Source organism: Chrysochloris asiatica, unplaced genomic scaffold (assembly GCF_000296735.1).
Source record: "Chrysochloris asiatica unplaced genomic scaffold, ChrAsi1.0 scaffold00154, whole genome shotgun sequence".
In the NCBI taxonomy this organism is placed as follows: Eukaryota; Metazoa; Chordata; class Mammalia; order Afrosoricida; family Chrysochloridae; genus Chrysochloris; species Chrysochloris asiatica.
Window position 1 is genome coordinate 6,496,021 of NW_006408672.1, and position 8,255 is coordinate 6,504,275.

General features: G+C 38.0%; 1 pseudogene; it reads right to left on the reverse strand.

The window, feature by feature from the left end:
• LOC102823258 overlaps window positions 1-7,428 on the reverse strand; it is a 13,408-nt pseudogene extending 5,980 nt beyond the window's left edge.
• Window positions 7,429-8,255: the final 827 nt, after the last annotated feature.

Below are 8,255 nucleotides of genomic sequence, written 5' to 3' on the forward strand. Positions count from 1 at the left end.
TCTGAATCTGGCTTGAATTTCTTGCAGTTACCTGTCTTTGTACTGCTGAAACAATTTAAAAATTATTTCTAACAGAATTTTATTTTTATGTATATTGATGATAACATTTGATAATTCTGTATTCTAGTGAATCATCTCTCTTTAGAATGGACACAAATATGGATCACTTCCAATTGGTTGGCCACATTTCTTGGCATAGATGAGTAAACACTTCCAGTGCTGTATTCCATTTGTTGAAACATTCCAATTGGTACACTGTTAATTCCTGGAGTCTTGATTAGCCTCAGTGCAGCTTGGACTTCTTTCTTCAATGCCATCAGTTCTTGATCATCTGATACCTCCTGAAATGATTGAGCATTGAGCAATCATTTTTGGTACAGTTTCTCTATGTACTTCTTTTTTCTTCTTTTGATGTTTCCTGAATCATTCATTAATTTGTCCATAGATTCCTTGTCCATGGATTCCTTTGATATCACAATTTGAGGTGTGAATGTTTTATTCAGTTCTTCCAACTTGAGAAATGCTTAACATGTTTTTCCCTTTTTTTTTTTCACTCCAGATCTTTGCATGTTTCATTATGATACTTTACTTTGTCTTCTCAAGTCATTCCTTGAACAAATCTTCTGTTCAACTTTTTTACTTCACATTTCTTCCATTCACTGTAGCTAATCTATGATTAAGAGCAAGTTTCATTCTCTTCTGACACCCATTTTGGTCTTTTCTTTCATGTGTTTTTAATCACCTTTTATTTTCTTTTTGCATGATTCCCTTGATGCTATACCACAACTTCTCTGGTCTTCAGTCATTAGTGTTCAATGCGTCAAATCTATACTTAAGATAGTCCGTAAATTCAAGTGCAATATATTCAAGGTTATCCTTTGGCTCTCATGAATGTGTATTAAGTTTTATCATGTTCAACTTGACCTAAGGAGCTCTAGTGACTCTGTGGGATAGGCAAGGAACTTCTAACTTCAAAATTGGCAATTCAAACCCACCAGTCACTTCATAGGAGAAAGATGAAGTTGTCTGCTTCAATAAAGATACTCAGTCTCAGAAACCCTATATATGGTTACTATGAGTAGGAATTAACAGTGAAGTTTTTTTGTTTGTTTTGTCAACTTGAACTTGCATATGAGCAATTACCAGTCTGTTGCAAATTTTTTTAAATTCTACCATAGGATCTCCAGAATAATTTCTGTCGCCAAGATCATATTTTCCAACTGATGATACTTTTTTGTTTTTGTTTCCAATTTTTGCACTCCAATCATCAACCATTATCACTAACTCTTGAGTATATGTTTGACAAGTTTCAGATTACAAACATTGGGAGAAAAAAACCAACAAACTTCAATTTCTTCATTTTTAGCATTAGTGACTGGTGTGTAAATTTGAATATTAGTCAGATTAAATGGCCTTCTTTGTAAGCATATGGATTTTAACTTGTCAATAACAATGGTGTATTTCAGGATAGATCTTGAAGTGTTCTTTTTGACAATCCCTCTTCAATTTTCATTCCTGGCATTGTAGAACATTTGATTATCTAATTCAAAATGGCCTATACCAGTTCATAACAGTTCACTAATGCCCAGAAAAGTACCTTCAAGCATTCCATTTCATTTTGGACAACTTCAAATTCTCCTAGATTCATATATCATACATTCTATGTTCTGACTATGAATGGATGTTTACAGCTGTTCCATCTAATTTGAGTCATGTTCCACCAGCATATGAGTTATTCCAATGAGTTATTCTGTGTTGCTAAAGTTCACTCTACTTTAAGAAGGCAGCTCTGCTTTGAGTACCTTCAACCTGAGAAGGTCATCTATTATGTTAATGATGAAGTAAAAGGAAGGTGAGAAGGGTTGCACAATTTGAAGAATACCATCAATATCCTAAATTGTACATGCAGAAATTATAGAATTGGTGTGTTTTGTTGTGTATGTTCTCAATGGCAACCACAACAAAATAAATGAAATTTGTTTGCTGTTGTCGTTAATTGCCATCAAGTACGTTCCTACACATAGCGATCCTGCACAGGGTTTTCAAGGAGCTGCAGATGAGCTTGAATCACCAACCTTGCAGTTCAAATAGACTTTGCAGTCCACTGCATTGAACTCTAGTGCCACACCAGGACTCTGAAATAAAATTTAGATAAATAAAATTTAGATGGGGGGAAAAAAAGAAAATCTAATGGAGGAGAGTTATGCTCTGGCATACATGGGGTGGTCATGAAGAGGAAATCACTGGATGGCAACTGGTGTGTGTATTTGTGTGTTGGTGGATTAGAAATGTTGTTGTTGTTAAGTTCCTTTGAGTCGGTTCCGACTCATAGAAACCCTGTCTAGGGCTTCCAAAGAGTGGCTGGGGGATTTGAACCATCAGCCTTGCTTCAAACCAACCTTGCCATCCAGTGCATTATCTTACAGTGCCACACCAGGACTGCAGAATACAAATGTAAACCCTTAACTACAATACAGGGAGTCCTGGTGTGGCGCTGTGGGATAAAACACTGGACCACAAGGTCCGTTTGAATCACAAGGTCAGCAGTTCAAACTCTCCAATCACTCCTTGAAAACCTTGTATAGGATCACTGTGAGTCAGAACCAACTTAATGGCACTTAACAACAACAACAACAATTACAGTACAGAAGGAGCACTGGTTGTGCAGTGGTTAAGTGCTCAATTGGTAACAGGAAAGCTAGTTTTTCAAACCTGCCAGCTGCTGTAAGGGAGAAAGATGGTGTCTTTTGCTTCCTCCATAAAGATTGCTGTTTGAAGCTGTTCTTCTCTGTTCTCAGGGTTGCTTTGAGTTGGAATGGACTTAATGACAACAGATACTTATAATACAAAAGAGACTGAGGTAACTGTTAGGAGGCCCTGGGTGCAGATGGAATACAGTAGTTTTGTAGCAATTTATCAATGGCAGAATATCAGAGTGAGCCTTATTGAGGAGTATTTTACAACAAGGTTGCAATTGTATTTTGTGGAACCAGAGAAGGGTCTGAACTGAGGACTGTAAAGTATTGATACTTTAGTAAGACACTGTCAGCATCAGGTGGTAGCCAGATCAGAGGAGGAAGGGCCAGAGAAGCCATTATGATAAATATCCGGGCCCCAGATCAGGACAGCTTAAAGTAGGACATCCTATTTGAGATTAGATTGGAGGAGGACTGTGAGGAACACATCTGGGAAGCAGATCAGGAAACAAAAAAACAATTCAATATGAGGGAGGAAGAGAGTCATAGAGTTCTAGAAACAGTGGTGGAACCATAGGCAGTAAAGAATTTGGGATTTAGAGCAGGAATACCTAATATTTTGGGAGAGACGGAATAGTCACAGGTTAAAAACATGAGTTTCAGCATCTTTGGCAGTCCTAAATTTGAAGTCTATCCCTAATATCCATCACCTATAACTTTGGCTACTTGCCATTCTCACTATGTCTTGGGTTCTTTATAAATAAAAAACAATGGGTAGAACTAATAGATCATGCCTACAAAGCTGATTGCAACAAAGAAGTTATATAATACAAGTAGTGCACTTGGGACAATGTCTGTTGCTGCTGTTAAGTGCTATCGAGTTGATTCCAACCCATAGCAACCCTGTATAGGGTTTCCAAGGAGCAGCTAGTGAGCTTGAACCACCGACCTTGCAGTTCAAACAACTTTTGCAGTCTGACGTGTTAGCCCACAGCGCCATACCAGGACTCCTAGTACAATGTCTGGCATACTGTAAAACAATGAGGTGCAACCAACTCAATGCTGACTCATGGTGAACCCATGTTATACAGAATACAATTGCACTCCAGAGGGCTTATAGGGCTGTTTATTGTTTGTTTTTTTTTTGGAAAAAGATTGCCAGGTTTTCAAGGTACCTCTGTTGTTGTAGCTGTTGCTGTTAAGTGTCGTCAAGTCAGTTCCAACTCTTATCAACCCTATATAGGGTTTCCAAGGAGCAGCTAGTAGGTTTGAACTGCTAACCTTGATGGTTCACAATCCAGTGCTGATCATAGTACTCTAAGTGACTTTAATTGCCAACCTTTCAATTAATAGTTTAACACATGTTTATTTGTGATACTCAGGTACTTGATTGACTCAAAGTAAGCACGTATCAAATATTTACTATCACTAGGCATCAAATATCATTCTGAACAATCTGATAAACGATGGCCAGAGGGGGGTTCTCTGGTTATGCTGAAGGTTTATGCAAACTAAATATGCATGTGTGTGTGTGTGTATGCCCATGAACATGTCTGAATTAACCTTCAGTAGAACCATAGACTCCCTCCCCTGCTGGCCATCCTTTAACTCTGTAAGTGTGCATGGGATCTAGTTCAAAATGTCCTGTTTGCATAGAGATGCTCTGCAAGAATTTGGAAACATGGGTCTAGAACTCTAGAGAAAAAGTCAAGGCCAGAGAAGTGAACTTAGGAGCTATCAGCATCTTTATTGTACAAACTTGTAAGCATTGGAGACATCTCCAGGGAATGAGTAAGACTAGGAGCTTGAGGAGGGATATTGGAAAGTGGCAAGGGGGATGGGACAGGGCAGGAGTCAGCAAAGTGAAGGACAACCTCCCATACCAGAAAAGCAGACACAGCACTGGCTTGCTCCAATTTTAATCAAAGCTGAATAATGTCTGGGTTTTCATTTAGGAACACAAACAAACACAACGAATCATTTCAAATTTCATTGAATTCCATTTCACAATCGAATCATCTGTCTACTTTAGAGGCTGATTTTTTTTTTTTTTCTAACTTGTTTCTCAAGCTGTTCAATTTAAATTTGTCCTTTTGTGTCCCCTCTAAAAATTGTATTTCCCAAACCAAAATCATGGCTCACATTTAGAAAAGAGATTATTTTTATGACTTATGAATTTATTTATGAGAAGTTTTATAAACATAAAAAATGTATTTATGTACTTTCAACAAATTGACTATTGCAAAGAACGAAATTGCCTTTTGCCATGGGGACTCTGGAAAATTCCATGCATATGATTGTCAGGTTTAGGGGGAATCCAGTGAGTCCCACTGGTAGGCACAGAATGATGACTCAGTATGTGTAAGTTTTTCTTCCTCTTTTCTGTCTCAGTTTAAGAGAATGCAGGGGAAGAAAGACAAAGAGAAAGGGAGGGAGGGATGGAAGGAGGAAGGGAGGCAAGATTATAGGGAAAAAATATAAAAGGCTGGGTGGTAGTGGCATCAGGGATCCCAGATGTTACCTGAGGACATGGCTTTCTGACTCTCTTAGTGAGACTGCCTTATAACCAAAGTTCATGGTAGTCATTGTCTGTGGGTTTCATTTTCCTATCCTAGTCATTTTGTGTGCTCTCATAGGGATTTTCAGTGTTTTAAAAGCTATGCCGTAGCCCCCATTTCCTTTTTGATGTTTGATTGAACACATCAGTAAAAGATCTATTTGGTAATAGACTCAAATGCTGTTCTTCAGTGGAAGGCTTCCCTTGACCCATTCTGGTAAGCACCATATCAAAAAATGAAGAAAATCCAAGAGGCAATTTCTCATCACTTTGCCAGGACTACTGCAATTCCCATGAAAATGACGACATTGACAGCTGAGCACCATGTGGATTAGGCTCTGAATCTGAACGTGAAATTTCAGATAAATTGCAAAACTTCATTGCCCCTTTACTTGTCTTTTGCTAGAAGCACAAGTAATATGTGATTAAAATATCTTTCAGAAGGTATAAAATTTTTTCTTTGAAGTCCTAAGAAACATAGCTTATTTAGCTAATTTGGCAGTGTGGTTTTCTTCCTCAGGAAAATATGAAATGAGAATGTGATTTACAATCAACTGTGGATTATATGATAAAATATTGCAGTCCTGTGTCCTGGAGGAAATTGCTCAGACTTTCTATGAATTTGTTTCCCAATCAGTAAAATGGAAATTAAACAATCATTTTTAACAATAGCTACCATGATAAATTGTAACTGTCTCATTTGCAAGAGTTGTTTTGCAAAAACTTTTTGACAACATATGTAGGTAATGTCAGGAGGGTCCAGTCGCTGTAGAATGATATCATGTTTGGTGAGGGTCAGAGAAAAAGAGGAAGATCCCCAGAGAGATGGATTGGCAAAATGGTAGCATCAATGGGCTCAAGCATGGCAACAATTGTGAGGTTGACCCAGGATCAGGCAGTGTTTCATTCTGTTGAGCATAGGGTCATTATGAGTCGGCACCGACTTGATGGCACATAACAACAATGTAGGTATTATTATGCCCATTTTAGAGAAAGTAAAACTGAGGTTTAGCCAGGACTAGTTTTGTGACACTATAGGATCAGCACTGGACTGTGAACCACAAGATCGGCAGTTCAAATCTACCAGCTGCTCCTCAGAAACCCTATGCTAGGTTGCTATGAGTGGGAATTGACTCGACAGCACTTAACAACAACAAAAACCTGTAGGTGTTATTATGCCCATTTTACAGAAAGCAAAACTGAGGCTTAGCCAGGTGAAGTGACTTGCCTACTGCTTGACTTAGATTTCAAGTTGCATAAACCCAGAGCTACTTGCCTTTGCCTTATATCAAACAACTTTCCTTGAAAACTTTCTGGTGGCATAATGGTTAAACACTTAGCTATTAACAAAAGACTGTCAGTTTGAACTCACCCAGCAGCTCTGCAGGAGAAAGAAAATGAAAACAACTCCACCAGAGCCAAAATGTGGCCTTAAATATATCCCATATGAAGTTAGAGAACTGATCTGAATCATTAGACATTAATGACCAAAGAACAGAAAAGTTGGAGTGACATCAAGATCATCAAATATAAAGAAAACAAAAGGTCATTAAAAAGGAAAAAATGAAAATATCAAAGTGGATGTCAGAAGAGAATCTGAAATTTTCTCTCGAGCGCCGAGAGTCTAAAATGATGAAAGGCAATGATCAAGTAAAAGAGCTGAACAGAAAATTTCCAACGGCAGCTTGAGAAGACAAAGTAAAATATTACAAGAAATGTATGAAGACCTGGAGTTAGAAAACCAAATAGGAAGAACATGTTCAATGTTTCTCAAGCTGAAAGAACTGAAGAAAAAAATTCAAGTCTGGGCAAAATACTGAAGGGTGCTGGAAACATCAAAAGAAGATGGAAGGAATAGAATCACTGTGCCAAAAATAATTGGCTGATGTTCAGTCAACTCAAGAAGAACCATAAGGCTTTTCCTTCCCAGCTGCCTGAACATCTGCCGCCATCATGAATGACACAGTAACTATCCAGACCAGGAAGTTCATGACTAACCTACTACTTCATCGGAAAGAAATGGTCATTGATGCTCTTCATCCCAGGGAAAGCAACAGTACCTAAGACAGAAATTTGGGAAAAACTTGCCAAATTGTATAAGATGACACCAGGTGTCATCTTTGTGTTTGGATTCAGAACCCATTTTGGTGGTGGCAAGACTACTGGCTTCGGCATGATTTATGATTCCTTGGATTAGGCAAAGAAAAATGAACCCAAACACAGACTTGCAAGACATGGCCTGTATGAGAAGAAGAAAACAGTGCAAGGAACGCAAAAACCTAATGAAGAAAGTCAGTGGAACTGCAAAGGCCAATGTTGGTGCTGGCAAAAAGAAGGAATAAATATTCTGCAATGACTGTGGATTTTTCACCAGAGGATTAATAAACCCTAAAATCTTCACGAAAAAAAAAGAGGAACCAGATGATCAAGAATTGATGATATTGAGGAAAGAAATCCAAGCAGCACTGAAGGGATTGGCAAAAAATAAGGCTCCAGGAATCAACAGAATGCAAATTGAAATGTTTCAACAAACTGATGCATCAAGAAATTTGGAACACAGCTACCTGGCCAATCAATTGGAAGAGATCTATGTTTGTTCCCATTTCAAAGAAAGTGGCCGAATGGAACACAGAAACCATCAAAAGATATATTTAATATCATATGCAAGTCAAATTTTGTTGATGAGAATCCAAATTCAATTGCAGAAGTACATTGACAGAGAATTCAATTGTCAGAAATTCAAGCCAGATTGAGAAGAGGACTTGGAATGAAGAATATTATTGCTGATATCAGCTGAATCTTAGTTAAATGCAGAGAATACCAGAAACATGCTTACTTTTGCTTTATTGACTATGCAAAGGCATTCAAATGTGTAAATCATAACAAACTATGGTTAGCATTGTGAACAATGGGTATTTCAGAACATTTAATTGTGCTCCTGAAACCTGTAAGCACACCAAGAGGTAGTCATTTGAACAGAACAAGGGGATACTGAATGGTTA